Here is a 26,444-nt window from a genome sequence, read left to right on the forward strand (position 1 = left end):
ACATTGGACTACGAGATGCTGTAAGCTTCTCTTGCATCACTTTAATTTACTGTCAAGATGACATGCTAGGATGTGAAATGCAGTGATTAATTAAAAAAACTATCTGTTAGCACCTGGGAATAGCAGATGCTGTAAGTTTTTGTTGCATCACTTTACTTTAATCTGCAACTGACAAGCTTGTATGTGAAGTGTACAGATTAAATAGAAATATTTTAGTACCAGGGAATAGCAGGTGCTGTAAGATTGTTTGCATCCCTTTAATTTATTTTCAAGCTATCATGTTCAAATTTGAAGTGCAGTGAATAATTAACTCAAACTATCTGTTAGCACCTGGGAATAGCAGATGATGTAAGTTTTTTTTGCATCACTTTCATTTACTCTCCAACTCACATGCCTGAATGTGAAGTGCAGTGATTCATCAAAAAACTGTCTGTTAGTGCCTCCGTATACAAGATGTTGTAAGCTTTTATTGCATCATTTAATTTACATTCAAGATAACATTCTAGAACGTCAAGTGCAGGGATTAATAAAAAAAATTGTCAGATTGGTCTTTGATCATATTTGCTATGATTAGGCAATTTGAGTAAGTGTTTAAGGCTTACAGCCACACCAGCTTGAGAACGCCCAATCTCATCTGACCTTGGAAGCTAAGCAAGTTTGGGCCTGAATAGTACTGAGGTGGGACCCTACCTAGGAATACCAGGTGCTGTAAGCTTTTCTTGCATCACTTTAATTTACTTTCAAGCTGACATGCTCAAATGTGAAGTGCAGTGATTAATAAAAAAAACTATCTGTTAGCACCTGGGAATAGCAGATGCTGTAAGTTTTTTTTGCATCACTTTCATTTACTCTCCAACTCACATGCCTGAATGTGAAGTGCAGTGATTCCTCAAAAATCTATCTGTTAGCACCTTGGACTACGAGATGCTGTAAGCTTCTCTTGCATCACTTTAATTTACTTTCAAGATGGCATGCTAGGATGTGAAGTGCAGTGATTAATTAAAAAAACTATCTGTTAGCACCTGGGAATGGCAGATGCTGTAAGTTTTTGTTGCATCACTTTACTTTAATCTGCAACTGACAAGCTTGTATGTGAAGTGTACAGATTAAATAGAAATATTTTAGTACCAGGGAATAGCAGGTGCTGTAAGATTGTTTGCATCCCTTTAATTTATTTTCAAGCTATCATGTTCAAATTTGAAGTGCAGTGAATAATTAACTCAAACTATCTGTTAGCACCTGGGAATAGCAGATGATGTAAGTTTTTTTTGCATCACTTTCATTTACTCTCCAACTCACATGCCTGAATGTGAAGTGCAGTGATTCATCAAAAAACTGTCTGTTAGTGCCTCCGTATACAAGATGTTGTAAGCTTTTATTGCATCATTTAATTTACATTCAAGATAACATTCTAGAACGTCAAGTGCAGGGATTAATAAAAAAAATTGTCAGATTGGTCTTTGATCATATTTGCTATGATTAGGCAATTTGTGTAAGTGTTTAAGGCTTATGGCCACACCAGCTTGAGAATGCCCAATCTCCTCTGAACTTGGAAGCTAAGCAAGTTTGGGCCTGGATAGTACTGAGGTGGGACCCTACCTAGGAATACCAGGTGCTGTAAGCTTTTCTTGCATCACTTTAATTTACTTTCAAGCTGACATGCTCAAATGTGAAGTGCAGTGATTAATATAAAAAACTATCTGTTAGCACCTGGGAATAGCAGATGCTGTAAGTTTTTTTTGCATCACTTTCATTTACTCTCCAACTCACATGCCTGAATGTGAAGTGCAGTGATTCATCAAAAAACTGTCTGTTAGTGCCTCCGTATACCAGATGTTGTAAGCTTTTATTGCATCATTTAATTTACATTCAAGATAACATTCTAGAATGTCAAGTGCAGGGATTAATAAAAAAAATTGTCAGATTGGTCTTTGATCATATTTGCTATGATTAGGCAATTTGAGTAAGTGTTTAAGGCTTACGGCCACACCAGTTTGAGCAAGCCCAATCTCATCTGACCTTGGAAGCTAAGCAAGTTTGGGCCTGGATACTACTGAGGTGGGACCCTACCTAGGAATACCAGGTGCTGTAAGCTTTTCTTGCATCACTTTAATTTACTTTCAAGCTGACATGCTCAAATGTGAAGTGCAGTGATTAATAAAAAAAACTATCTGTTAGCACCTGGGAATAGCAGATGCTGTAAGTTTTTTTTGCATCACTTTCATTTACTCTCCAACTCACGTGCCTGAATGTGAAGTGCAGTGATTCATTAAAAAACTGTCTGTTAGTTCCTCCGTATACCAGATGTTGTAAGCTTTTATTGCATCATTTAATTTACATTCAAGATAACATTCTAGAATGTCAATTGCAGGGATTAATAAAAAAAATTGTCAGATTGGTCTTTGATCATATTTGCTATGATTAGGCAATTTGAGTAAGTGTTTAAGGCTTACGGCCACACCAGTTTGAGAATTCCCAATCTCATCTGACCTTGGAAGCTAAGCAAGTTTGGGCCTGGATAGTACTGACGTGGGATCCTACCTAGGAATACCAGGTGCTGTAAGCTTTTCTTGCATCACATTAATTTACTTTCAAGCTGACATGCTCAAATGTGAAGTGCAGTGATTAATAAAAAAAACCATCTGTTAGCACCTGGGAATAGCAGATGCTGTAAGTTTTTTTTGCATCACTTTCATTTACTCTCCAACTCACATGCCTGAATGTGAAGTGCAGTGATTCATCAAAAAACTGTCTGTTATTGCCTCCGTATACCAGCTCCGTATTGTAAGCTTTTATTGCATCATTTAATTTACAATCAAGATAACATTCTAGAATGTCAAGTGCAGGGATTAATAAAAAAAATTGTCAGATTGGTCTTTGATCATATTTGCTATGATTAGGCAATTTGTGTAAGTGTTTAAGGCTTACGGCCACACCAGCTTGAGAATGCCCAATCTCCTCTGACCTTGGAAGCTAAGCAAGTTTGGGCCTGGATAGTACTGAGGTGGGACCCTACCTAGGAATACCAGGTGCTGTAAGCTTTTCTTGCATCACTTTAATTTACTTTCAAGCTGACATGCTCAAATGTGAAGTGCAGTGATTAATAAAAAAAACTATCTGTTAGCACCTGGGAATAGCAGATGCTGTAAGTTTTTTTTGCATCACTTTCATTTACTCTCCAACTCACATGCCTGAATGTGAAGTGCAGTGATTCCTCAAAAATCTATCTGTTAGCACCTTGGACTACGAGATGCTGTAAGCTTCTCTTGCATCACTTTAATTTACTTTCAAGATGACATGCTAGGATGTGAAGTGCAGTGATTAATTAAAAAAACTATCTGTTAGCACCTGGGAATAGCAGATGCTGTAAGTTTTTGTTGCATCACTTTACTTTAATCTGCAACTGACAAGCTTGTATGTGAAGTGTACAGATTAAATAGAAATATTTTAGTACCAGGGAATAGCAGGTGCTGTAAGATTGTATTGCATCCCTTTAATTTATGTTCAAGCTATCATGTTCAAATTTGAAGTGCAGTGAATAATTAACTCAAACTATCTGTTAGCACCTGGGAATAGCAGATGATGTAAGTTTTTTTTGCATCACTTTCATTTACTCTCCAACTCACATGCCTGAATGTGAAGTGCAGTGATTCATCAAAAAACTGTCTGTTAGTGCCTCCGTATACAAGATGTTGTAAGCTTTTATTGCATCATTTAATTTACATTCAAGATAACATTCTAGAACGTCAAGTGCAGGGATTAATAAAAAAAATTGTCAGATTGGTCTTTGATCATATTTGCTATGATTAGGCAATTTGTGTAAGTGTTTAAGGCTTACGGCCACACCAGCTTGAGAATGCCCAATCTCCTCTGAACTTGGAAGCTAAGCAAGTTTGGGCCTGGATAGTACTGAGGTGGGACCCTACCTAGGAATACCAGGTGCTGTAAGCTTTTCTTGCATCACTTTAATTTACTTTCAAGCTGACATGCTCAAATGTGAAGTGCAGTGATTAATATAAAAAACTATCTGTTAGCACCTGGGAATAGCAGATGCTGTAAGTTTTTTTTGCATCACTTTCATTTACTCTCCAACTCACATGCCTGAATGTGAAGTGCAGTGATTCATCAAAAAACTGTCTGTTAGTGCCTCCGTATACCAGATGTTGTAAGCTTTTATTGCATCATTTAATTTACATTCAAGATAACATTCTAGAATGTCAAGTGCAGGGATTAATAAAAAAAATTGTCAGATTGGTCTTTGATCATATTTGCTATGATTAGGGAATTTGAGTAAGTGTTTAAGGCTTACGGCCACACCAGTTTGAGCAAGCCCAATCTCATCTGACCTTGGAAGCTAAGCAAGTTTGGGCCTGGATACTACTGAGGTGGGACCCTACCTAGGAATACCAGGTGCTGTAAGCTTTTCTTGCATCACTTTAATTTACTTTCAAGCTGACATGCTCAAATGTGAAGTGCAGTGATTAATAAAAAAAACTATCTGTTAGCACCTGGGAATAGCAGATGCTGTAAGTTTTTTTTGCATCACTTTCATTTACTCTCCAACTCACGTGCCTGAATGTGAAGTGCAGTGATTCATTAAAAAACTGTCTGTTAGTTCCTCCGTATACCAGATGTTGTAAGCTTTTATTGCATCATTTAATTTACATTCAAGATAACATTCTAGAATGTCAATTGCAGGGATTAATAAAAAAAATTGTCAGATTGGTCTTTGATCATATTTGCTATGATTAGGCAATTTGAGTAAGTGTTTAAGGCTTACGGCCACACCAGTTTGAGAATTCCCAATCTCATCTGACCTTGGAAGCTAAGCAAGTTTGGGCCTGGATAGTACTGACGTGGGATCCTACCTAGGAATACCAGGTGCTGTAAGCTTTTCTTGCATCACATTAATTTACTTTCAAGCTGACATGCTCAAATGTGAAGTGCAGTGATTAATAAAAAAAACCATCTGTTAGCACCTGGGAATAGCAGATGCTGTAAGTTTTTTTTGCATCACTTTCATTTACTCTCCAACTCACATGCCTGAATGTGAAGTGCAGTGATTCATCAAAAAACTGTCTGTTATTGCCTCCGTATACCAGCTCCGTATTGTAAGCTTTTATTGCATCATTTAATTTACAATCAAGATAACATTCTAGAATGTCAAGTGCAGGGATTAATAAAAAAAATTGTCAGATTGGTCTTTGATCATATTTGCTATGATTAGGCAATTTGTGTAAGTGTTTAAGGCTTACGGCCACACCAGCTTGAGAATGCCCAATCTCCTCTGACCTTGGAAGCTAAGCAAGTTTGGGCCTGGATAGTACTGAGGTGGGACCCTACCTAGGAATACCAGGTGCTGTAAGCTTTTCTTGCATCACTTTAATTTACTTTCAAGCTGACATGCTCAAATGTGAAGTGCAGTGATTAATAAAAAAAACTATCTGTTAGCACCTGGGAATAGCAGATGCTGTAAGTTTTTTTTGCATCACTTTCATTTACTCTCCAACTCACATGCCTGAATGTGAAGTGCAGTGATTCCTCAAAAATCTATCTGTTAGCACCTTGGACTACGAGATGCTGTAAGCTTCTCTTGCATCACTTTAATTTACTTTCAAGATGACATGCTAGGATGTGAAGTGCAGTGATTAATTAAAAAAACTATCTGTTAGCACCTGGGAATAGCAGATGCTGTAAGTTTTTGTTGCATCACTTTACTTTAATCTGCAACTGACAAGCTTGTATGTGAAGTGTACAGATTAAATAGAAATATTTTAGTACCAGGGAATAGCAGGTGCTGTAAGATTGTATTGCATCCCTTTAATTTATGTTCAAGCTATCATGTTCAAATTTGAAGTGCAGTGAATAATTAACTCAAACTATCTGTTAGCACCTGGGAATAGCAGATGATGTAAGTTTTTTTTGCATCACTTTCATTTACTCTCCAACTCACATGCCTGAATGTGAAGTGCAGTGATTCATCAAAAAACTGTCTGTTAGTGCCTCCGTATACAAGATGTTGTAAGCTTTTATTGCATCATTTAATTTACATTCAAGATAACATTCTAGAACGTCAAGTGCAGGGATTAATAAAAAAAATTGTCAGATTGGTCTTTGATCATATTTGCTATGATTAGGCAATTTGTGTAAGTGTTTAAGGCTTACGGCCACACCAGCTTGAGAATGCCCAATCTCCTCTGACCTTGGAAGCTAAGCAAGTTTGGGCCTGGATAGTACTGAGGTGGGACCCTACCTAGGAATACCAGGTGCTGTAAGCTTTTCTTGCATCACTTTAATTTACTTTCAAGCTGACATGCTCAAATGTGAAGTGCAGTGATTAATAAAAAAAACTATCTGTTAGCACCTGGGAATAGCAGATGCTGTAAGTTTTTTTTGCATCACTTTCATTTACTCTCCAACTCACATGCCTGAATGTGAAGTGCAGTGATTCATCAAAAAACTGTCTGTTAGTGCCTCCGTATACCAGATGTTGTAAGCTTTTATTGCATCATTTAATTTACATTCAAGATAACATTCTAGAATGTCAAGTGCAGGGATTAATAAAAAAAATTGTCAGATTGGTCTTTGATCATATTTGCTATGATTAGGCAATTTGAGTAAGTGTTTAAGGCTTACGGCCACACCAGTTTGAGCAAGCCCAATCTCATCTGACCTTGGAAGCTAAGCAAGTTTGGGCCTGGATACTACTGAGGTGGGACCCTACCTAGGAATACCAGGTGCTGTAAGCTTTTCTTGCATCACTTTAATTTACTTTCAAGCTGACATGCTCAAATGTGATGTGCAGTGATTAATAAAAAAAAACTATCTGTTAGCACCTGGGAATAGCAGATGCTGTAAGTTTTTTTTGCATCACTTTCATTTACTCTCCAACTCACATGCCTGAATGTGAAGTGCAGTGATTCCTCAAAAATCTATCTGTTAGCACCTTGGACTACGAGATGCTGTAAGCTTCTCTTGCATCCCTTCAATTTACTTTCAAGATGACATGCTAGGATGTGAAGTGCAGTGATTAATTAAAAAAACTATCTGTTAGCACCTGGGAATAGCAAATGCTGTAAGTTTTTGTTGCATCACTTTACTTTAATCTGCAACTGACAAGCTTGTATGTGAAGTGTACAGATTAAATAGAAATATTTTAGTACCAGGGAATAGCAGGTGCTGTAAGATTGTATTGCATCCCTTTAATTTATGTTCAAGCTATCATGTTCAAATTTGAAGTGCAGTGAATAATTAACTCAAACTATCTGTTAGCACCTGGGAATAGCAGATGCTGTAAGTTTTTTTTGCATCACTTTCATTTACTCTCCAACCTACATGCCTGAATGTGAAGTGCAGTGATTCATCAAAAAACTATATGTTAGCACATTGGACTACGAGATGCTGTAAGCTTCTCTTGCATCACTTTAATTTACTGTCAAGATGACATGCTAGGATGTGAAATGCAGTGATTAATTAAAAAAACTATCTGTTAGCACCTGGGAATAGCAGATGCTGTAAGTTTTTGTTGCATCACTTTACTTTAATCTGCAACTGACAAGCTTGTATGTGAAGTGTACAGATTAAATAGAAATATTTTAGTACCAGGGAATAGCAGGTGCTGTAAGATTGTTTGCATCCCTTTAATTTATGTTCAAGCTATCATGTTCAAATTTGAAGTGCAGTGAATAATTAGTGCCTCCGTATACCAGCTCCGTATTGTAAGCTTTTATTGCATCATTTAATTACATTCAAGATAACATTCTAGAATGTCAAGTGCAGGGATTAATAAAAAAATTGTCAGATTGGTCTTTGATCATATTTGCTATGATTAGGCAATTTGAGTAAGTGTTTAAGGCTTACGGCCACACCAGCTTGAGAACGCCCAATCTCATCTGACCTTGGAAGCTAAGCAAGTTTGGGCCTGAATAGTACTGAGGTGGGACCCTACCTAGGAATACCAGGTGCTGTAAGCTTTTCTTGCATCACTTTAATTTACTTTCAAGCTGACATGCTCAAATGTGAAGTGCAGTGATTAATAAAAAAAACTATCTGTTAGCACCTGGGAATAGCAGATGCTGTAAGTTTTTTTTGCATCACTTTCATTTACTCTCCAACTCACATGCCTGAATGTGAAGTGCAGTGATTCCTCAAAAATCTATCTGTTAGCACCTTGGACTACGAGATGCTGTAAGCTTCTCTTGCATCACTTTAATTTACTTTCAAGATGACATGCTAGGATGTGAAGTGCAGTGATTAATTAAAAAAACTATCTGTTAGCACCTGGGAATAGCAGATGCTGTAAGTTTTTGTTGCATCACTTTACTTTAATCTGCAACTGACAAGCTTGTATGTGAAGTGTACAGATTAAATAGAAATATTTTAGTACCAGGGAATAGCAGGTGCTGTAAGATTGTATTGCATCCCTTTAATTTATGTTCAAGCTATCATGTTCAAATTTGAAGTGCAGTGAATAATTAACTCAAACTATCTGTTAGCACCTGGGAATAGCAGATGCTGTAAGTTTTTTTTGCATCACTTTCATTTACTCTCCAACCTACATGCCTGAATGTGAAGTGCAGTGATTCATCAAAAAACTATATGTTAGCACATTGGACTACGAGATGCTGTAAGCTTCTCTTGCATCACTTTAATTTACTGTCAAGATGACATGCTAGGATGTGAAATGCAGTGATTAATTAAAAAAACTATCTGTTAGCACCTGGGAATAGCAGATGCTGTAAGTTTTTGTTGCATCACTTTACTTTAATCTGCAACTGACAAGCTTGTATGTGAAGTGTACAGATTAAATAGAAATATTTTAGTACCAGGGAATAGCAGGTGCTGTAAGATTGTTTGCATCCCTTTAATTTATGTTCAAGCTATCATGTTCAAATTTGAAGTGCAGTGAATAATTAGTGCCTCAGTATACCAGCTCCGTATTGTAAGCTTTTATTGCATCATTTAATTACATTCAAGATAACATTCTAGAATGTCAAGTGCAGGGATTAATAAAAAAAATTGTCAGATTGGTCTTTGATCATATTTGCTATGATTAGGCAATTTGAGTAAGTGTTTAAGGCTTACGGCCACACCAGCTTGAGAACGCCCAATCTCATCTGACCTTGGAAGCTAAGCAAGTTTGGGCCTGAATAGTACTGAGGTGGGACCCTACCTAGGAATACCAGGTGCTGTAAGCTTTTCTTGCATCACTTTAATTTACTTTCAAGCTGACATGCTCAAATGTGAAGTGCAGTGATTAATAAAAAAAACTATCTGTTAGCACCTGGGAATAGCAGATGCTGTAAGTTTTTTTTGCATCACTTTCATTTACTCTCCAACTCACATGCCTGAATGTGAAGTGCAGTGATTCCTCAAAAATCTATCTGTTAGCACCTTGGACTACGAGATGCTGTAAGCTTCTCTTGCATCACTTTAATTTACTTTCAAGATGACATGCTAGGATGTGAAGTGCAGTGATTAATTAAAAAAACTATCTGTTAGCACCTGGGAATAGCAAATGCTGTAAGTTTTTGTTGCATCACTTTACTTTAATCTGCAACTGACAAGCTTGTATGTGAAGTGTACAGATTAAATAGAAATATTTTAGTACCAGGGAATAGCAGGTGCTGTAAGATTGTATTGCATCCCTTTAATTTATGTTCAAGCTATCATGTTCAAATTTGAAGTGCAGTGAATAATTAACTCAAACTATCTGTTAGCACCTGGGAATAGCAGATGCTGTAAGTTTTTTTTGCATCACTTTCATTTACTCTCCAACCTACATGCCTGAATGTGAAGTGCAGTGATTCATCAAAAAACTATATGTTAGCACATTGGACTACGAGATGCTGTAAGCTTCTCTTGCATCACTTTAATTTACTGTCAAGATGACATGCTAGGATGTGAAATGCAGTGATTAATTAAAAAAACTATCTGTTAGCACCTGGGAATAGCAGATGCTGTAAGTTTTTGTTGCATCACTTTACTTTAATCTGCAACTGACAAGCTTGTATGTGAAGTGTACAGATTAAATAGAAATATTTTAGTACCAGGGAATAGCAGGTGCTGTAAGATTGTTTGCATCCCTTTAATTTATGTTCAAGCTATCATGTTCAAATTTGAAGTGCAGTGAATAATTAGTGCCTCCGTATACCAGCTCCGTATTGTAAGCTTTTACTGCATCATTTAATTACATTCAAGATAACATTCTAGAATGTCAAGTGCAGGGATTAATAAAAAAAATTGTCAGATTGGTCTTTGATCATATTTGCTATGATTAGGCAATTTGAGTAAGTGTTTAAGGCTTACGGACACACCAGCTTGAGAACGCCCAATCTCATCTGACCTTGGAAGCTAAGCAAGTTTGCGCCTGAATAGTACTGAGGTGGGACCCTACCTAGGAATACCAGGTGCTGTAAGCTTTTCTTGCATCACTTTAATTTACTTTCAAGCTGACATGCTCAAATGTGAAGTGCAGTGATTAATAAAAAAAACTATCTGTTAGCACCTGGGAATAGCAGATGCTGTAAGTTTTTTTTGCATCACTTTCATTTACTCTCCAACTCACATGCCTGAATGTGAAGTGCAGTGATTCCTCAAAAATCTATCTGTTAGCACCTTGGACTACGAGATGCTGTAAGCTTCTCTTGCATCACTTTAATTTACTTTCAAGATGACATGCTAGGATGTGAAGTGCAGTGATTAATTAAAAAAACTATCTGTTAGCACCTGGGAATAGCAGATGCTGTAAGTTTTTGTTGCATCACTTTACTTTAATCTGCAACTGACAAGCTTGTATGTGAAGTGTACAGATTAAATAGAAATATTTTAGTACCAGGGAATAGCAGGTGCTGTAAGATTGTATTGCATCCCTTTAATTTATGTTCAAGCTATCATGTTCAAATTTGAAGTGCAGTGAATAATTAACTCAAACTATCTGTTAGCACCTGGGAATAGCAGATGCTGTAAGTTTTTTTTGCATCACTTTCATTTACTCTCCAACCTACATGCCTGAATGTGAAGTGCAGTGATTCATCAAAAAACTATATGTTAGCACATTGGACTACGAGATGCTGTAAGCTTCTCTTGCATCACTTTAATTTACTGTCAAGATGACATGCTAGGATGTGAAATGCAGTGATTAATTAAAAAAACTATCTGTTAGCACCTGGGAATAGCAGATGCTGTAAGTTTTTGTTGCATCACTTTACTTTAATCTGCAACTGACAAGCTTGTATGTGAAGTGTACAGATTAAATAGAAATATTTTAGTACCAGGGAATAGCAGGTGCTGTAAGATTGTTTGCATCCCTTTAATTTATGTTCAAGCTATCATGTTCAAATTTGAAGTGCAGTGAATAATTAGTGCCTCAGTATACCAGCTCCGTATTGTAAGCTTTTATTGCATCATTTAATTACATTCAAGATAACATTCTAGAATGTCAAGTGCAGGGATTAATAAAAAAAATTGTCAGATTGGTCTTTGATCATATTTGCTATGATTAGGCAATTTGAGTAAGTGTTTAAGGCTTACGGCCACACCATCTTGAGAACGCCCAATCTCATCTGACCTTGGAAGCTAAGCAAGTTTGGGCCTGAATAGTACTGAGGTGGGACCCTACCTAGGAATACCAGGTGCTGTAAGCTTTTCTTGCATCACTTTAATTTACTTTCAAGCTGACATGCTCAAATGTGAAGTGCAGTGATTAATAAAAAAAACTATCTGTTAGCACCTGGGAATAGCAAATGCTGTAAGTTTTTGTTGCATCACTTTACTTTAATCTGCAACTGACAAGCTTGTATGTGAAGTGTACAGATTAAATAGAAATATTTTAGTACCAGGGAATAGCAGGTGCTGTAAGATTGTATTGCATCCCTTTAATTTATGTTCAAGCTATCATGTTCAAATTTGAAGTGCAGTGAATAATTAACTCAAACTATCTGTTAGCACCTGGGAATAGCAGATGCTGTAAGTTTTTTTTGCATCACTTTCATTTACTCTCCAACCTACATGCCTGAATGTGAAGTGCAGTGATTCATCAAAAAACTATATGTTAGCACATTGGACTACGAGATGCTGTAAGCTTCTCTTGCATCACTTTAATTTCCTGTCAAGATGACATGCTAGGATGTGAAATGCAGTGATTAATTAAAAAAACTATCTGTTAGCACCTGGGAATAGCAGATGCTGTAAGTTTTTGTTGCATCACTTTACTTTAATCTGCAACTGACAAGCTTGTATGTGAAGTGTACAGATTAAATAGAAATATTTTAGTACCAGGGAATAGCAGGTGCTGTAAGATTGTTTGCATCCCTTTAATTTATGTTCAAGCTATCATGTTCAAATTTGAAGTGCAGTGAATAATTAGTGCCTCCGTATACCAGCTCCGTATTGTAAGCTTTTATTGCATCATTTAATTACATTCAAGATAACATTCTAGAATGTCAAGTGCAGGGATTAATAAAAAAAATTGTCAGATTGGTCTTTGATCATATTTGCTATGATTAGGCAATTTGAGTAAGTGTTTAAGGCTTACGGCCACACCAGCTTGAGAACGCCCAATCTCATCTGACCTTGGAAGCTAAGCAAGTTTGGGCCTGAATAGTACTGAGGTGGGACCCTACCTAGGAATACCAGGTGCTGTAAGCTTTTCTTGCATCACTTTAATTTACTTTCAAGCTGACATGCTCAAATGTGAAGTGCAGTGATTAATAAAAAAAACTATCTGTTAGCACCTGGGAATAGCAGATGCTGTAAGTTTTTTTTGCATCACTTTCATTTACTCTCCAACTCACATGCCTGAATGTGAAGTGCAGTGATTCATCAAAAACTATCTGTTAGCACCTTGGACTACGAGATGCTGTAAGCTTCTCTTGCATCACTTTAATTTACTTTCAAGATGACATGCTAGGATGTGAAGTGCAGTGATTAATTAAAAAAACTATCTGTTAGCACCTGGGAATAGCAGATGCTGTAAGTTTTTGTTGCATCACTTTACTTTAATCTGCAACTGACAAGCTTGTATGTGAAGTGTACAGATTAAATAGAAATATTTTAGTACCAGGGAATAGCAGGTGCTGTAAGATTGTATTGCATCCCTTTAATTTATGTTCAAGCTATCATGTTCAAATTTGAAGTGCAGTGAATAATTAACTCAAACTATCTGTTAGCACCTGGGAATAGCAGATGCTGTAAGTTTTTTTTGCATCACTTTCATTTACTCTCCAACCTACATGCCTGAATGTGAAGTGCAGTGATTCATCAAAAAACTATATGTTAGCACATTGGACTACGAGATGCTGTAAGCTTCTCTTGCATCACTTTAATTTACTGTCAAGATGACATGCTAGGATGTGAAATGCAGTGATTAATTAAAAAAACTATCTGTTAGCACCTGGGAATAGCAGATGCTGTAAGTTTTTGTTGCATCACTTTACTTTAATCTGCAACTGACAAGCTTGTATGTGAAGTGTACAGATTAAATAGAAATATTTTAGTACCAGGGAATAGCAGGTGCTGTAAGATTGTTTGCATCCCTTTAATTTATGTTCAAGCTATCATGTTCAAATTTGAAGTGCAGTGAATAATTAGTGCCTCAGTATACCAGCTCCGTATTGTAAGCTTTTATTGCATCATTTAATTACATTCAAGATAACATTCTAGAATGTCAAGTGCAGGGATTAATAAAAAAAATTGTCAGATTGGTCTTTGATCATATTTGCTATGATTAGGCAATTTGAGTAAGTGTTTAAGGCTTACGGCCACACCAGCTTGAGAACGCCCAATCTCATCTGACCTTGGAAGCTAAGCAAGTTTGGGCCTGAATAGTACTGAGGTGGGACCCTACCTAGGAATACCAGGTGCTGTAAGCTTTTCTTGCATCACTTTAATTTACTTTCAAGCTGACATGCTCAAATGTGAAGTGCAGTGATTAATAAAAAAAACTATCTGTTAGCACCTGGGAATAGCAGATGCTGTACGTTTTTTTTGCATCACTTTCATTTACTCTCCAACTCACATGCCTGAATGTGAAGTGCAGTGATTCCTCAAAAATCTATCTGTTAGCACCTTGGACTACGAGATGCTGTAAGCTTCTCTTGCATCACTTTAATTTACTTTCAAGATGACATGCTAGGATGTGAAGTGCAGTGATTAATTAAAAAAACTATCTGTTAGCACCTGGGAATAGCAAATGCTGTAAGTTTTTGTTGCATCACTTTACTTTAATCTGCAACTGACAAGCTTGTATGTGAAGTGTACAGATTAAATAGAAATATTTTAGTACCAGGGAATAGCAGGTGCTGTAAGATTGTTTGCATCCCTTTAATTTATGTTCAAGCTATCATGTTCAAATTTGAAGTGCAGTGAATAATTAGTGCCTCCGTATACCAGCTCCGTATTGTAAGCTTTTATTGCATCATTTAATTACATTCAAGGTAACATTCTAGAATGTCAAGTGCAGGGATTAATAAAAAAAATTGTCAGATTGGTCTTTGATCATATTTGCTATGATTAGGCAATTTGAGTAAGTGTTTAAGGCTTACGGCCACACCAGCTTGAGAACGCCCAATCTCATCTGACCTTGGAAGCTAAGCAAGATTGGGCCTGAATAGTACTGAGGTGGGACCCTACCTAGGAATACCAGGTGCTGTAAGCTTTTCTTGCATCACTTTAATTTACTTTCAAGCTGACATGCTCAAATGTGAAGTGCAGTGATTAATAAAAAAAACTATCTGTTAGCACCTGGGAATAGCAGATGCTGTAAGTTTTTTTTGCATCACTTTCATTTACTCTCCAACTCACATGCCTGAATGTGAAGTGCAGTGATTCCTCAAAAATCTATCTGTTAGCACCTTGGACTACGAGATGCTGTAAGCTTCTCTTGCATCACTTTAATTTACTTTCAAGATGACATGCTAGGATGTGAAGTGCAGTGATTAATTAAAAAAACTATCTGTTAGCACCTGGGAATAGCAAATGCTGTAAGTTTTTGTTGCATCACTTTACTTTAATCTGCAACTGACAAGCTTGTATGTGAAGTGTACAGATTAAATAGAAATATTTTAGTACCAGGGAATAGCAGGTGCTGTAAGATTGTATTGCATCCCTTTAATTTATGTTCAAGCTATCATGTTCAAATTTGAAGTGCAGTGAATAATTAACTCAAACTATCTGTTAGCACCTGGGAATAGCAGATGCTGTAAGTTTTTTTTTGCATCACTTTCATTTACTCTCCAACCTACATGCCTGAATGTGAAGTGCAGTGATTCATCAAAAAACTATATGTTAGCACATTGGACTACGAGATGCTGTAAGCTTCTCTTGCATCACTTTAATTTACTGTCAAGATGACATGCTAGGATGTGAAATGCAGTGATTAATTAAAAAAACTATCTGTTAGCACCTGGGAATAGCAGATGCTGTAAGTTTTTGTTGCATCACTTTACTTTAATCTGCAACTGACAAGCTTGTATGTGAAGTGTACAGATTAAATAGAAATATTTTAGTACCAGGGAATAGCAGGTGCTGTAAGATTGTTTGCATCCCTTTAATTTATGTTCAAGCTATCATGTTCAAATTTGAAGTGCAGTGAATAATTAGTGCCTCAGTATACCAGCTCCGTATTGTAAGCTTTTATTGCATCATTTAATTACATTCAAGATAACATTCTAGAATGTCAAGTGCAGGGATTAATAAAAAAAATTGTCAGATTGGTCTTTGATCATATTTGCTATGATTAGGCAATTTGAGTAATTGTTTAAGGCTTACGGCCACACCAGCTTGAGAACGCCCAATCTCATCTGACCTTGGAAGCTAAGCAAGTTTGGGCCTGAATAGTACTGAGGTGGGACCCTACCTAGGAATACCAGGTGCTGTAAGCTTTTCTTGCATCACTTTAATTTACTTTCAAGCTGACATGCTCAAATGTGAAGTGCAGTGATTAATAAAAAAAACTATCTGTTAGCACCTGGGAATAGCAGATGCTGTAAGTTTTTTTTGCATGACTTTCATTTACTCTCCAACTCACATGCCTGAATGTGAAGTGCAGTGATTCCTCAAAAATCTATCTGTTAGCACCTTGGACTACGAGATGCTGTAAGCTTCTCTTGCATCACTTTAATTTACTTTCAAGATGACATGCTAGGATGTGAAGTGCAGTGATTAATTAAAAAAACTATCTGTTAGCACCTGGGAATAGCAGATGCTGTAAGTTTTTGTTGCATCACTTTACTTTAATCTGCAACTGACAAGCTTGTATGTGAAGTGTACAGATTAAATAGAAATATTTTAGTACCAGGGAATAGCAGGTGCTGTAAGATTGTTTGCATCCCTTTAATTTATGTTCAAGCTATCATGTTCAAATTTGAAGTGCAGTGAATAATTAGTGCCTCCGTATACCAGCTCCATATTGTAAGCTTTTATTGCATCATTTAATTACATTCAAGATAACATTCTAGAATGTCAAGTGCAGGGATTAATAAAAAAAATTGTCAGATTGGTCTTTGATCATATTTGCTATGATTAGGCAATTTGAGTAAGTGTTTAAGGCTTACGGCCACACCAGCTTGAGAACGCCCAATCTCATCTGACCTTGGAAGCTAAGCAAGATTGGGCCTGAATAGTACTGAGGTGGGACCCTACCTAGGAATACCAGGTGCTGTAAGCTTTTCTTGCATCACTTTAATTTACTTTCAAGCTGACATGCTCAAATGTGAAGTGCAGTGATTAATAAAAAAAACTATCTGTTAGCACCTGGGAATAGCAGATGCTGTAAGTTTTTTTTGCATCACTTTCATTTACTCTCCAACTCACATGCCTGAATGTGAAGTGCAGTGATTCCTCAAAAATCTATCTGTTAGCACCTTGGACTACGAGATGCTGTAAGCTTCTCTTGCATCACTTTAATTTACTTTCAAGATGACATGCTAGGATGTGAAGTGCAGTGATTAATTAAAAAAACTATCTGTTAGCACCTGGGAATAGCAGATGCTGTAAGTTTTTGTTGCATCACTTTACTTTAATCTGCAACTGACAAGCTTGTATGTGAAGTGTACAGATTAAATAGAAATATTTTAGTAGCAGGGAATAGCAGGTGCTGTAAGATTGTTTGCATCCCTTTAATTTATTTTCAAGCTATCATGTTCAAATTTGAAGTGCAGTGAATAATTAACTCAAACTATCTGTTAGCACCTGGGAATAGCAGATGATGTAAGTTTTTTTTGCATCACTTTCATTTACTCTCCAACTCACATGCCTGAATGTGAAGTGCAGTGATTCATCAAAAAACTGTCTGTTAGTGCCTCCGTATACAAGATGTTGTAAGCTTTTATTGCATCATTTAATTTACATTCAAGATAACATTCTAGAACGTCAAGTGCAGGGAATAATAAAAAAAATTGTCAGATTGGTCTTTGATCATATTTGCTATGATTAGGCAATTTGAGTAAGTGTTTAAGGCTTACGGCCACACCAGCTTGAGAACGCCCAATCTCATCTGACCTTGGAAGCTAAGCAAGTTTGGGCCTGGATAGTACTGAGGTGGGACCCTACCTAGGAATACCAGGTGCTGTAAGCTTTTCTTGCATCACTTTAATTTACTTTCAAGCTGACATGCTCAAATGTGAAGTGCAGTGATTAATATAAAAAACTATCTGTTAGCACCTGGGAATAGCAGATGCTGTAAGTTTTTTTTGCATCACTTTCATTTACTCTCCAACTCACATGCCTGAATGTGAAGTGCAGTGATTCATCAAAAAACTGTCTGTTAGTGCCTCCGTATACCAGATGTTGTAAGCTTTTATTGCATCATTTAATTTACATTCAAGATAACATTCTAGAATGTCAAGTGCAGGGATTAATAAAAAAAATTGTCAGATTGGTCTTTGATCATATTTGCTATGATTAGGCAATTTGAGTAAGTGTTTGAGGCTTACGGCCACACCAGTTTGAGCATGCCCAATCTCATCTGACCTTGGAAGCTAAGCAAGTTTGGGCCTGGATACTACTGAGGTGGGACCCTACCTAGGAATACCAGGTGCTGTAAGCTTTTCTTGCATCACTTTAATTTACTTTCAAGCTGACATGCTCAAATGTGAAGTGCAGTGATTAATAAAAAAAACTATCTGTTAGCACCTGGGAATAGCAGATGCTGTAAGTTTTTTTTGCATCACTTTCATTTACTCTCCAACTCACATGCCTGAATGTGAAGTGCAGTGATTCATCAAAAAACTGTCTGTTAGTTCCTCCGTATACCAGATGTTGTAAGCTTTTATTGCATCATTTAATTTACATTCAAGATAACATTCTAGAATGTCAATTGCAGGGATTAATAAAAAAAATTGTCAGATTGGTCTTTGATCATATTTGCTATGATTAGGCAATTTGAGTAAGTGTTTAAGGCTTACGGCCACACCAGTTTGAGAATGCCCAATCTCCTCTGACCTTGGAAGCTAAGCAAGTTTGGGCCTGGATAGTACTGAGGTGGGACCCTACCTAGGAATACCAGGTGCTGTAAGCTTTTCTTGCATCACTTTAATTTACTTTCAAGCTGACATGCTCAAATGTGAAGTGCAGTGATTAATAAAAAAAACTATCTGTTAGCACCTGGGAATAGCAGATGCTGTAAGTTTTTTTTGCATCACTTTCATTTACTCTCCAACTCACATGCCTGAATGTGAAGTGCAGTGATTCCTCAAAAATCTATCTGTTAGCACCATGGACTACGAGATGCTGTAAGCTTCTCTTGCATCACTTTAATTTACTTTCAAGATGACATGCTAGGATGTGAAGTGCAGTGATTAATTAAAAAAACTATCTGTTAGCACCTGGGAATAGCAAATGCTGTAAGTTTTTGTTGCATCACTTTACTTTAATCTGCAACTGACAAGCTTGTATGTGAAGTGTACAGATTAAATAGAAATATTTTAGTACCAGGGAATAGCAGGTGCTGTAAGATTGTATTGCATCCCTTTAATTTATGTTCAAGCTATCATGTTCAAATTTGAAGTGCAGTGAATAATTAACTCAAACTATCTGTTAGCACCTGGGAATAGCAGATGCTGTAAGTTTTTTTTGCATCACTTTCATTTACTCTCCAACTCACATGCCTGAATGTGAAGTGCAGTGATTCATCAAAAAACTTTCTGTTAGCACCTTGGACTACGAGATGCTGTAAGCTCCTCTTGCATCACTTTAATTTACTTTCAAGATGACATGCTAGGATGTGAAGTGCAGTGATTAATTAAAAAAACTATCTGTTAGCACCTGGGAATAGCAAATGCTGTAAGTTTTTGTTGCATCACTTTACTTTAATCTGCAACTGACAAGCTTGTATGTGAAGTGTACAGATTAAATAGAAATATTTTATTACCAGGGAATAGCAGGTGCTGTAAGATTGTATTGCATCCCTTTAATTTATGTTCAAGCTATCATGTTCAAATTTGAAGTGCAGTGAATAATTAACTCAAACTATCTGTTAGCACCTGGGAATAGCAGATGCTGTAAGTTTTTTTTGCATCACTTTCATTTACTCTCCAACTCACATGCCTGAATGTGAAGTGCAGTGATTCATCAAAAAACTATATGTTAGCACATTGGACTACGAGATGCTGTAAGCTTCTCTTGCATCACATTAATTTACTGTCAAGATGACATGCTAGGATGTGAAATGCAGTGATTAATTAAAAAAACTATCTGTTAGCACCTGGGAATAGCAGATGCTGTAAGTTTTTGTCGCATCACATTACTTTAATCTGCAACTGACAAGCTTGTATGTGAAGTGTACAGATTAAATAGAAATATTTTAGTACCAGGGAATAGCAGGTGCTGTAAGATTGTTTGCATCCCTTTAATTTATGTTCAAGCTATCATGTTCAAATTTGAAGTGCAGTGAATAATTAGTGCCTCAGCATACCAGCTCCGTATTGTAAGCTTTTATTGCATCATTTAATTACATTCAAGATAACATTCTAGAATGACAAGTGCAGGGATTAATAAAAAAAATTGTCAGATTGGTCTTTGATCATATTTGCTATGATTAGGCAATTTGAGTAAGTGTTTAAGGCTTACGGCCACACCAGCTTGAGAACGCCCAATCTCATCTGACCTTGGAAGCTAAGCAAGTTTGGGCCTGAATAGTACTGAGGTGGGACCCTACCTAGGAATACCAGGTGCTGTAAGCTTTTCTTGCATCACTTTAATTTACTTTCAAGCTGACATGCTCAAATGTGAAGTGCAGTGATTAATAAAAAAAACTATCTGTTAGCACCTGGGAATAGCAGATGCTGTAAGTTTTTTTTGCATCACTTTCATTTACTCTCCAACTCACATGCCTGAATGTGAAGTGCAGTGATTCCTCAAAAATCTATCTGTTAGCACCTTGGACTACGAGATGCTGTAAGCTTCTCTTGCATCACTTTAATTTACTTTCAAGATGACATGCTAGGATGTGAAGTGCAGTGATTAATTAAAAAAACTATCTGTTAGCACCTGGGAATAGCAGATGCTGTAAGTTTTTGTTGCATCACTTTACTTTAATCTGCAACTGACAAGCTTGTATGTGAAGTGTACAGATTAAATAGAAATATTTTAGTACCAGGGAATAGCAGGTGCTGTAAGATTGTTTGCATCCCTTTAATTTATTTTCAAGCTATCATGTTCAAATTTGAAGTGCAGTGAATAATTAACTCAAACTATCTGTTAGCACCTGGGAATAGCAGATTTTGTAAGTTTTTTTTGCATCACTTTCATTTACTCTCCAACTCACATGCCTGAATGTGAAGTGCAGTGATTCATCAAAAAACTGTCTGTTAGTGCCTCCGTATACAAGATGTTGTAAGCTTTTATTGCATCATTTAATTTACATTCAAGATAACATTCTAGAACGTCAAGTGCAGGGATTAATAAAAAAAATTGTCAGATTGGTCTTTGATCATATTTGCTATGATTAGGCAATTTGAGTAAGTGTTGAAGGCTTACGGCCACACCAGCTTGAGAACGCCCAATCTCCTCTGACCTTGGAAGCTAAGCAAGTTTGGGCCTGGATAGTACTGAGGTGGGACCCTACCTAGGAATACCAGGTGCTGTTAGCTTTTCTTGCATCACTTTAATTTACTTTCAAGCTGACATGCTCAAATGTGAAGTGCAGTGATTAATATAAAAAACTATCTGTTAGCACCTGGGAATAGCAGATGCTGTAAGTTTTTTTTGCATCACTTTCATTTACTCTCCAACTCACATGCCTGAATGTGAAGTGCAGTGATTCATCAAAAAACTGTCTATTAGTGCCTCCGTATACCAGATGTTGTAAGCTTTTATTGTATCATTTAATTTACATTCAAGATAACATTCTAGAATGTCAAGTGCAGGGATTAATAAAAAAAATTGTCAGATTGGTCTTTGATCATATTTGCTATGATTAGGCAATTTGAGTAAGTGTTTGAGGCTTACGGCCACACCAGTTTGAGCATGCCCAATCTCATCTGACCTTGGAAGCTAAGCAAGTTTGGGCCTGGATACTACTGAGGTGGGACCCTACCTAGGAATACCAGGTGCTGTAAGCTTTTCTTGCATCACTTTAATTTACTTTCAAGCTGACATGCTCAAATGTGAAGTGCAGTGATTAATAAAAAAAACTATCTGTTAGCACCTGGGAATAGCAGATGCTGTAAGTTTTTTTTGCATCACTTTCATTTACTCTCCAACTCACGTGCCTGAATGTGAAGTGCAGTGATTCATCAAAAAACTATCTGTTAGCACCTTGGACTACGAGATGCTGTAAGCTTCTCTTGCATCACTTTAATTTACTTTCAAGATGACATGCTAGGATGTGAAGTGCAGTGATTAATAAAAAAAACTATCTGTTAGCACCTGGGAATAGCAGATGCTGTAAGTTTTTTTTGCATCACTTTCATTTACTCTCCAACTCACATGCCTGAATGTGAAGTGCAGTGATTCCTCAAAAATCTATCTGTTAGCACCTTGGACTACGAGATGCTGTAAGCTTCTCTTGCATCACTTTAATTTACTTTCAAGATGACATGCTAGGATGTGAAGTGCAGTGATTAATTAAAAAAACTATCTGTTAGCACCTGGGAATAGCAGATGCTGTAAGTTTTTGTTGCATCACTTTACTTTAATCTGCAACTGACAAGCTTGTATGTGAAGTGTACAGATTAAATAGAAATATTTTAGTACCAGGGAATAGCAGGTGCTGTAAGATTGTTTGCATCCCTTTAATTTATTTTCAAGCTATCATGTTCAAATTTGAAGTGCAGTGAATAATTAACTCAAACTATCTGTTAGCACCTGGGAATAGCAGATTTTGTAAGTTTTTTTTGCATCACTTTCATTTACTCTCCAACTCACATGCCTGAATGTGAAGTGCAGTGATTCATCAAAAAACTGTCTGTTAGTGCCTCCGTATACAAGATGTTGTAAGCTTTTATTGCATCATTTAATTTACATTCAAGATAACATTCTAGAACGTCAAGTGCAGGGATTAATAAAAAAAATTGTCAGATTGGTCTTTGATCATTTTTGCTATGATTAGGCAATTTGAGTAAGTGTTGAAGGCTTACGGCCACACCAGCTTGAGAACGCCCAATCTCCTCTGACCTTGGAAGCTAAGCAAGTTTGGGCCTGGATAGTACTGAGGTGGGACCCTACCTAGGAATACCAGGTGCTGTAAGCTTTTCTTGCATCACTTTAATTTACTTTCAAGCTGACATGCTCAAATGTGAAGTGCAGTGATTAATATAAAAAACTATCTGTTAGCACCTGGGAATAGCAGATGCTGTAAGTTTTTTTTGCATCACTTTCATTTACTCTCCAACTCACATGCCTGAATGTGAAGTGCAGTGATTCATCAAAAAACTGTCTGTTAGTGCCTCCGTATACCAGATGTTGTAAGCTTTTATTGTATCATTTAATTTACATTCAAGATAACATTCTAGAATGTCAAGTGCAGGGATTAATAAAAAAAATTGTCAGATTGGTCTTTGATCATATTTGCTATGATTAGGCAATTTGAGTAAGTGTTTGAGGCTTACGGCCACACCAGTTTGAGCATGCCCAATCTCATCTGACCTTGGAAGCTAAGCAAGTTTGGGCCTGGATACTACTGAGGTGGGACCCTACCTAGGAATACCAGGTGCTGTAAGCTTTTCTTGCATCACTTTAATTTACTTTCAAGCTGACATGCTCAAATGTGAAGTGCAGTGATTAATAAAAAAAACTATCTGTTAGCACCTGGGAATAGCAGATGCTGTAAGTTTTTTTTGCATCACTTTCATTTACTCTCCAACTCACGTGCCTGAATGTGAAGTGCAGTGATTCATCATAAAACTGTCTGTTACTTCCTCCGTATACCAGATGTTGTAAGCTTTTATTGCATCATTTAATTTACATTCAAGATAACATTCTAGAATGTCAATTGCAGGGATTAATAAAAAAAATTGTCAGATTGGTCTTTGATCATATTTGCTATGATTAGGCAATTTGAGTAAGTGTTTAAGGCTTACGGCCACACCAGTTTGAGAATGCCCAATCTCATCCGACCTTGGAAGCTAAGCAAGTTTGGGCCTGGATAGTACTGAGGTGGGACCCTACCTAGGAATACCAGGTGCTGTAAGCTTTTCTTGCATCACTTTAATTTACTTTCAAGCTGACATGCTCAAATGTGAAGTGCAGTGATTAATAAAAAAAACTATCTGTTAGCACCTGGGAATAGCAGATGCTGTAAGTTTTTTTTGCATCACTTTCATTTACTCTCCAACTCACATGCCTGAATGTGAACTGCAGTGATTCCTCAAAAATCTATCTGTTAGCACCTTGGACTACGAGATGCTGTAAGCTTCTCTTGCATCACTTTAATTTACTTTCAAGATGACATGCTAGGATGTGAAGTGCAGTGATTAATTAAAAAAACTATCTGTTAGCACGTGGGAATAGCAAATGCTGTAAGTTTTTGTTGCATCACTTTACTTTAATCTGCAACTGACAAGCTTGTATGTGAAGTGTACAGATTAAATAGAAATATTTTAGTACCAGGGAATAGCAGGTGCTGTAATATTGTATTGCATCCCTTTAATTTATGTTCAAGCTATCATGTTCAAATTTGAAGTGCAGTGAATAATTAACTCAAACTATCTGTTAGCACCTGGGAATAGCAGATGCTGTAAGTTTTTTTTGCATCACTTTCATTTACTCTCCAACTCACATGCCTGAATGTGAAGTGCAGTGATTCATCAAAAAACTTTCTGTTAGTGCCTCCGTATACCAGATGTTGTAAGCTTTTATTGCATCATTTAATTTACATTCAAGATACCATTCTAGAATGTCAAGTGCAGGGATTAATAAAAAAAATTGTCAGATTGGTCTTTGATCATATTTGCTATGATTAGGCAATTTGAGTAAGTGTTGAAGTCTTACGGCCACACCAGCTTGAGAACGCCCAATCTCATCTGACCTTGGAAGCTAAGCAAGTTTGGGCCTGGATAGTACTGAGGTGGGACCCTACCTAGGAATACCAGGTGCTGTAAGCTTTTCTTGCATCACATTAATTTACTTTCAAGCTGACATGCTCAAATGTGAAGTGCAGTGATTAATAAAAAAAACTATCTGTTAGCACCTGGGAATAGCAGATGCTGTAAGTTTTTTTTGCATCACTTTCATTTACTCTCCAACTCACATGCCTGAATGTGAAGTGCAGTAATTCCTCAAAAATCTATCTGTTAGCACCTTGGACTACGAGATGCTGTAAGCTCCTCTTGCATCACTTTAATTTACTTTCAAGATGACATGCTAGGATGTGAAGTGCAGTGATTAATTAAAAAAACTATCTGTTAGCACCTGGGAATAGCAAATGCTGTAAGTTTTTGTTGCATCACTTTACTTTAATCTGCAACTGACAAGCTTGTATGTGAAGTGTACAGATTAAATAGAAATATTTTAGTACCAGGGAATAGCAGGTGCTGTAAGATTGTATTGCATCCCTTTAATTTATGTTCAAGCTATCATGTTCAAATTTGAAGTGCAGTGAATAATTAACTCAAACTATCTGTTAGCACCTGGGAATAGCAGATGCTGTAAGTTTTTTTTGCATCACTTTCATTTACTCTCCAACTCACATGCCTGAATGTGAAGTGCAGTGATTCATCAAAAAACTATATGTTAGCACATTGGACTACGAGATGCTGTAAGCTTCTCTTGCATCACTTTAATTTACTGTCAAGATGACATGCTAGGATGTGAAATGCAGTGATTAATTAAAAAAACTATCTGTTAGCACCTGGGAATAGCAGATGCTGTAAGTTTTTTTTGCATCACTTTCATTTACTCTCCAACTCACATGCCTGAATGTGAAGTGCAGTGATTCCTCAAAAATCTATCTGTTAGCACCTTGGACTACGAGATGCTGTAACCTTCTCTTGCATCACTTTAATTTACTTTCAAGATGACATGCTAGGATGTGAAGTGCAGTGATTAATTAAAAAAACTATCTGTTAGCACCTGGGAATAGCAGATGCTGTAAGTTTTTGTTGCATCACTTTACTTTAATCTGCAACTGACAAGCTTGTATGTGAAGTGTACAGATTAAATAGAAATATTTTAGTACCAGGGAATAGCAGGTGCTGTAAGATTGTATTGCATCCCTTTAATTTATGTTCAAGCTATCATGTTCAAATTTGAAGTGCAGTGAATAATTAACTCAAACTATCTGTTAGCACCTGGGAATAGCAGATGCTGTACGTTTTTTTTGCATCACTTTCATTTACTCTCCAACTCACATGCCTGAATGTGAAGTGCAGTGATTCATCAAAAAACTGTCTGTTAGTGCCTCCATATACCAGATGTTGTAAGCTTTTATTGCATCATTTAATTTACATTCAAGATAACATTCTAGAATGTCAAGTGCAGGGATTAATAAAAAAAATTGTCAGATTGGTCTTTGATCATATTTGCTATGATTAGGAAATTTGAGTAAGTGTTTAAGGCTTACGGCCACACCAGCTTGAGAACGCCCAATCTCATCTGACCTTGGAAGCTAAGCAAGTTTGGGCCTGGATAGTACTGAGGTGGGACCCTACCTAGGAATACCAGGTGCTGTAAGCTTTTATTGCATCACTTTAATTTACTTTCAAGCTGACATGCTCAAATGTGAAGTGCAGTGATTAATAAAAAAAACTATCTGTTAGCACCTGGGAATAGCAGATGCTGTAAGTTTTTTTTGCATCACTTTCATTTACTCTCCAACTCACATGCCTGAATGTGAAGTGCAGTGATTCATCAAAAACTATCTGTTAGCACCTTGGACTACGAGATGCTGTAAGCTTTTCTTGAATCACTTTAATTTACTGTCAAGATGACATGCTAGGATGTGAAATGCAGTGATTAATTAAAAAAACTATCTGTTAGCACCTGGGAATAGCAGATGCTGTAAGTTT

The 26,444-nt window shown here is 36.8% G+C and overlaps 2 non-coding genes and 29 pseudogenes across 2 annotated transcripts; all 31 read left to right on the top strand.

Moving 5' to 3' along the window:
- Positions 1 to 596: 596 nt before the first annotated feature.
- On the top strand, positions 597 to 715 carry LOC145647018 (5S ribosomal RNA; annotated as a pseudogene).
- Positions 716 to 1,505: 790 nt separating this feature from the next.
- On the top strand, positions 1,506 to 1,624 carry LOC145648784 (5S ribosomal RNA; annotated as a pseudogene).
- A 352-nt stretch (positions 1,625 to 1,976) lies between these two features.
- Positions 1,977 to 2,095, top strand: LOC145643603 (5S ribosomal RNA; annotated as a pseudogene).
- A 352-nt stretch (positions 2,096 to 2,447) lies between these two features.
- On the top strand, positions 2,448 to 2,566 carry LOC145649596 (5S ribosomal RNA; annotated as a pseudogene).
- Positions 2,567 to 2,922: 356 nt separating this feature from the next.
- Positions 2,923 to 3,041, top strand: LOC145649174 (5S ribosomal RNA; annotated as a pseudogene).
- Positions 3,042 to 3,832: 791 nt separating this feature from the next.
- Positions 3,833 to 3,951, top strand: LOC145647966 (5S ribosomal RNA; annotated as a pseudogene).
- Positions 3,952 to 4,303: 352 nt separating this feature from the next.
- Positions 4,304 to 4,422, top strand: LOC145643604 (5S ribosomal RNA; annotated as a pseudogene).
- Positions 4,423 to 4,774: 352 nt separating this feature from the next.
- On the top strand, positions 4,775 to 4,893 carry LOC145649597 (5S ribosomal RNA; annotated as a pseudogene).
- Positions 4,894 to 5,249: 356 nt separating this feature from the next.
- LOC145649175 (5S ribosomal RNA) lies at positions 5,250 to 5,368 on the top strand (annotated as a pseudogene).
- A 791-nt stretch (positions 5,369 to 6,159) lies between these two features.
- On the top strand, positions 6,160 to 6,278 carry LOC145649176 (5S ribosomal RNA; annotated as a pseudogene).
- Positions 6,279 to 6,630: 352 nt separating this feature from the next.
- LOC145643605 (5S ribosomal RNA) lies at positions 6,631 to 6,749 on the top strand (annotated as a pseudogene).
- A 1,105-nt stretch (positions 6,750 to 7,854) lies between these two features.
- On the top strand, positions 7,855 to 7,973 carry LOC145646247 (5S ribosomal RNA; annotated as a pseudogene).
- Positions 7,974 to 9,078: 1,105 nt separating this feature from the next.
- LOC145646248 (5S ribosomal RNA) lies at positions 9,079 to 9,197 on the top strand (annotated as a pseudogene).
- Positions 9,198 to 10,302: 1,105 nt separating this feature from the next.
- LOC145643636 (5S ribosomal RNA) lies at positions 10,303 to 10,421 on the top strand (annotated as a pseudogene).
- Positions 10,422 to 11,526: 1,105 nt separating this feature from the next.
- On the top strand, positions 11,527 to 11,645 carry LOC145647569 (5S ribosomal RNA; annotated as a pseudogene).
- Positions 11,646 to 12,529: 884 nt separating this feature from the next.
- LOC145646249 (5S ribosomal RNA) lies at positions 12,530 to 12,648 on the top strand (annotated as a pseudogene).
- Positions 12,649 to 13,752: 1,104 nt separating this feature from the next.
- LOC145646250 (5S ribosomal RNA) lies at positions 13,753 to 13,871 on the top strand (annotated as a pseudogene).
- A 666-nt stretch (positions 13,872 to 14,537) lies between these two features.
- On the top strand, positions 14,538 to 14,656 carry LOC145648336 (5S ribosomal RNA; annotated as a pseudogene).
- Positions 14,657 to 15,762: 1,106 nt separating this feature from the next.
- Positions 15,763 to 15,881, top strand: LOC145646252 (5S ribosomal RNA; annotated as a pseudogene).
- Positions 15,882 to 16,547: 666 nt separating this feature from the next.
- LOC145648337 (5S ribosomal RNA) lies at positions 16,548 to 16,666 on the top strand (annotated as a pseudogene).
- Positions 16,667 to 17,456: 790 nt separating this feature from the next.
- On the top strand, positions 17,457 to 17,575 carry LOC145648146 (5S ribosomal RNA). Its single transcript, XR_014116430.1, has one exon. It is a non-coding gene; the product is annotated as a 5S ribosomal RNA (ribosomal RNA).
- Positions 17,576 to 17,927: 352 nt separating this feature from the next.
- On the top strand, positions 17,928 to 18,046 carry LOC145650484 (5S ribosomal RNA; annotated as a pseudogene).
- Positions 18,047 to 18,398: 352 nt separating this feature from the next.
- On the top strand, positions 18,399 to 18,517 carry LOC145649864 (5S ribosomal RNA; annotated as a pseudogene).
- A 1,544-nt stretch (positions 18,518 to 20,061) lies between these two features.
- LOC145646253 (5S ribosomal RNA) lies at positions 20,062 to 20,180 on the top strand (annotated as a pseudogene).
- A 790-nt stretch (positions 20,181 to 20,970) lies between these two features.
- On the top strand, positions 20,971 to 21,089 carry LOC145649635 (5S ribosomal RNA; annotated as a pseudogene).
- A 352-nt stretch (positions 21,090 to 21,441) lies between these two features.
- Positions 21,442 to 21,560, top strand: LOC145650485 (5S ribosomal RNA; annotated as a pseudogene).
- Positions 21,561 to 22,571: 1,011 nt separating this feature from the next.
- LOC145648181 (5S ribosomal RNA) lies at positions 22,572 to 22,690 on the top strand (annotated as a pseudogene).
- Positions 22,691 to 23,042: 352 nt separating this feature from the next.
- Positions 23,043 to 23,161, top strand: LOC145650486 (5S ribosomal RNA; annotated as a pseudogene).
- A 352-nt stretch (positions 23,162 to 23,513) lies between these two features.
- Positions 23,514 to 23,632, top strand: LOC145648050 (5S ribosomal RNA; annotated as a pseudogene).
- A 791-nt stretch (positions 23,633 to 24,423) lies between these two features.
- On the top strand, positions 24,424 to 24,542 carry LOC145647650 (5S ribosomal RNA; annotated as a pseudogene).
- Positions 24,543 to 25,993: 1,451 nt separating this feature from the next.
- On the top strand, positions 25,994 to 26,112 carry LOC145648157 (5S ribosomal RNA). The gene has a single exon (XR_014116431.1). It is a non-coding gene; the product is annotated as a 5S ribosomal RNA (ribosomal RNA).
- The last annotated feature ends 332 nt before the right edge of the window (positions 26,113 to 26,444 follow it).

Source organism: Electrophorus electricus, chromosome 13 (assembly GCF_041902795.1).
Source record: "Electrophorus electricus isolate QZ-2024a chromosome 13, ASM4190279v1, whole genome shotgun sequence".
NCBI lineage: Eukaryota > Metazoa > Chordata > Actinopteri > Gymnotiformes > Gymnotidae > Electrophorus > Electrophorus electricus.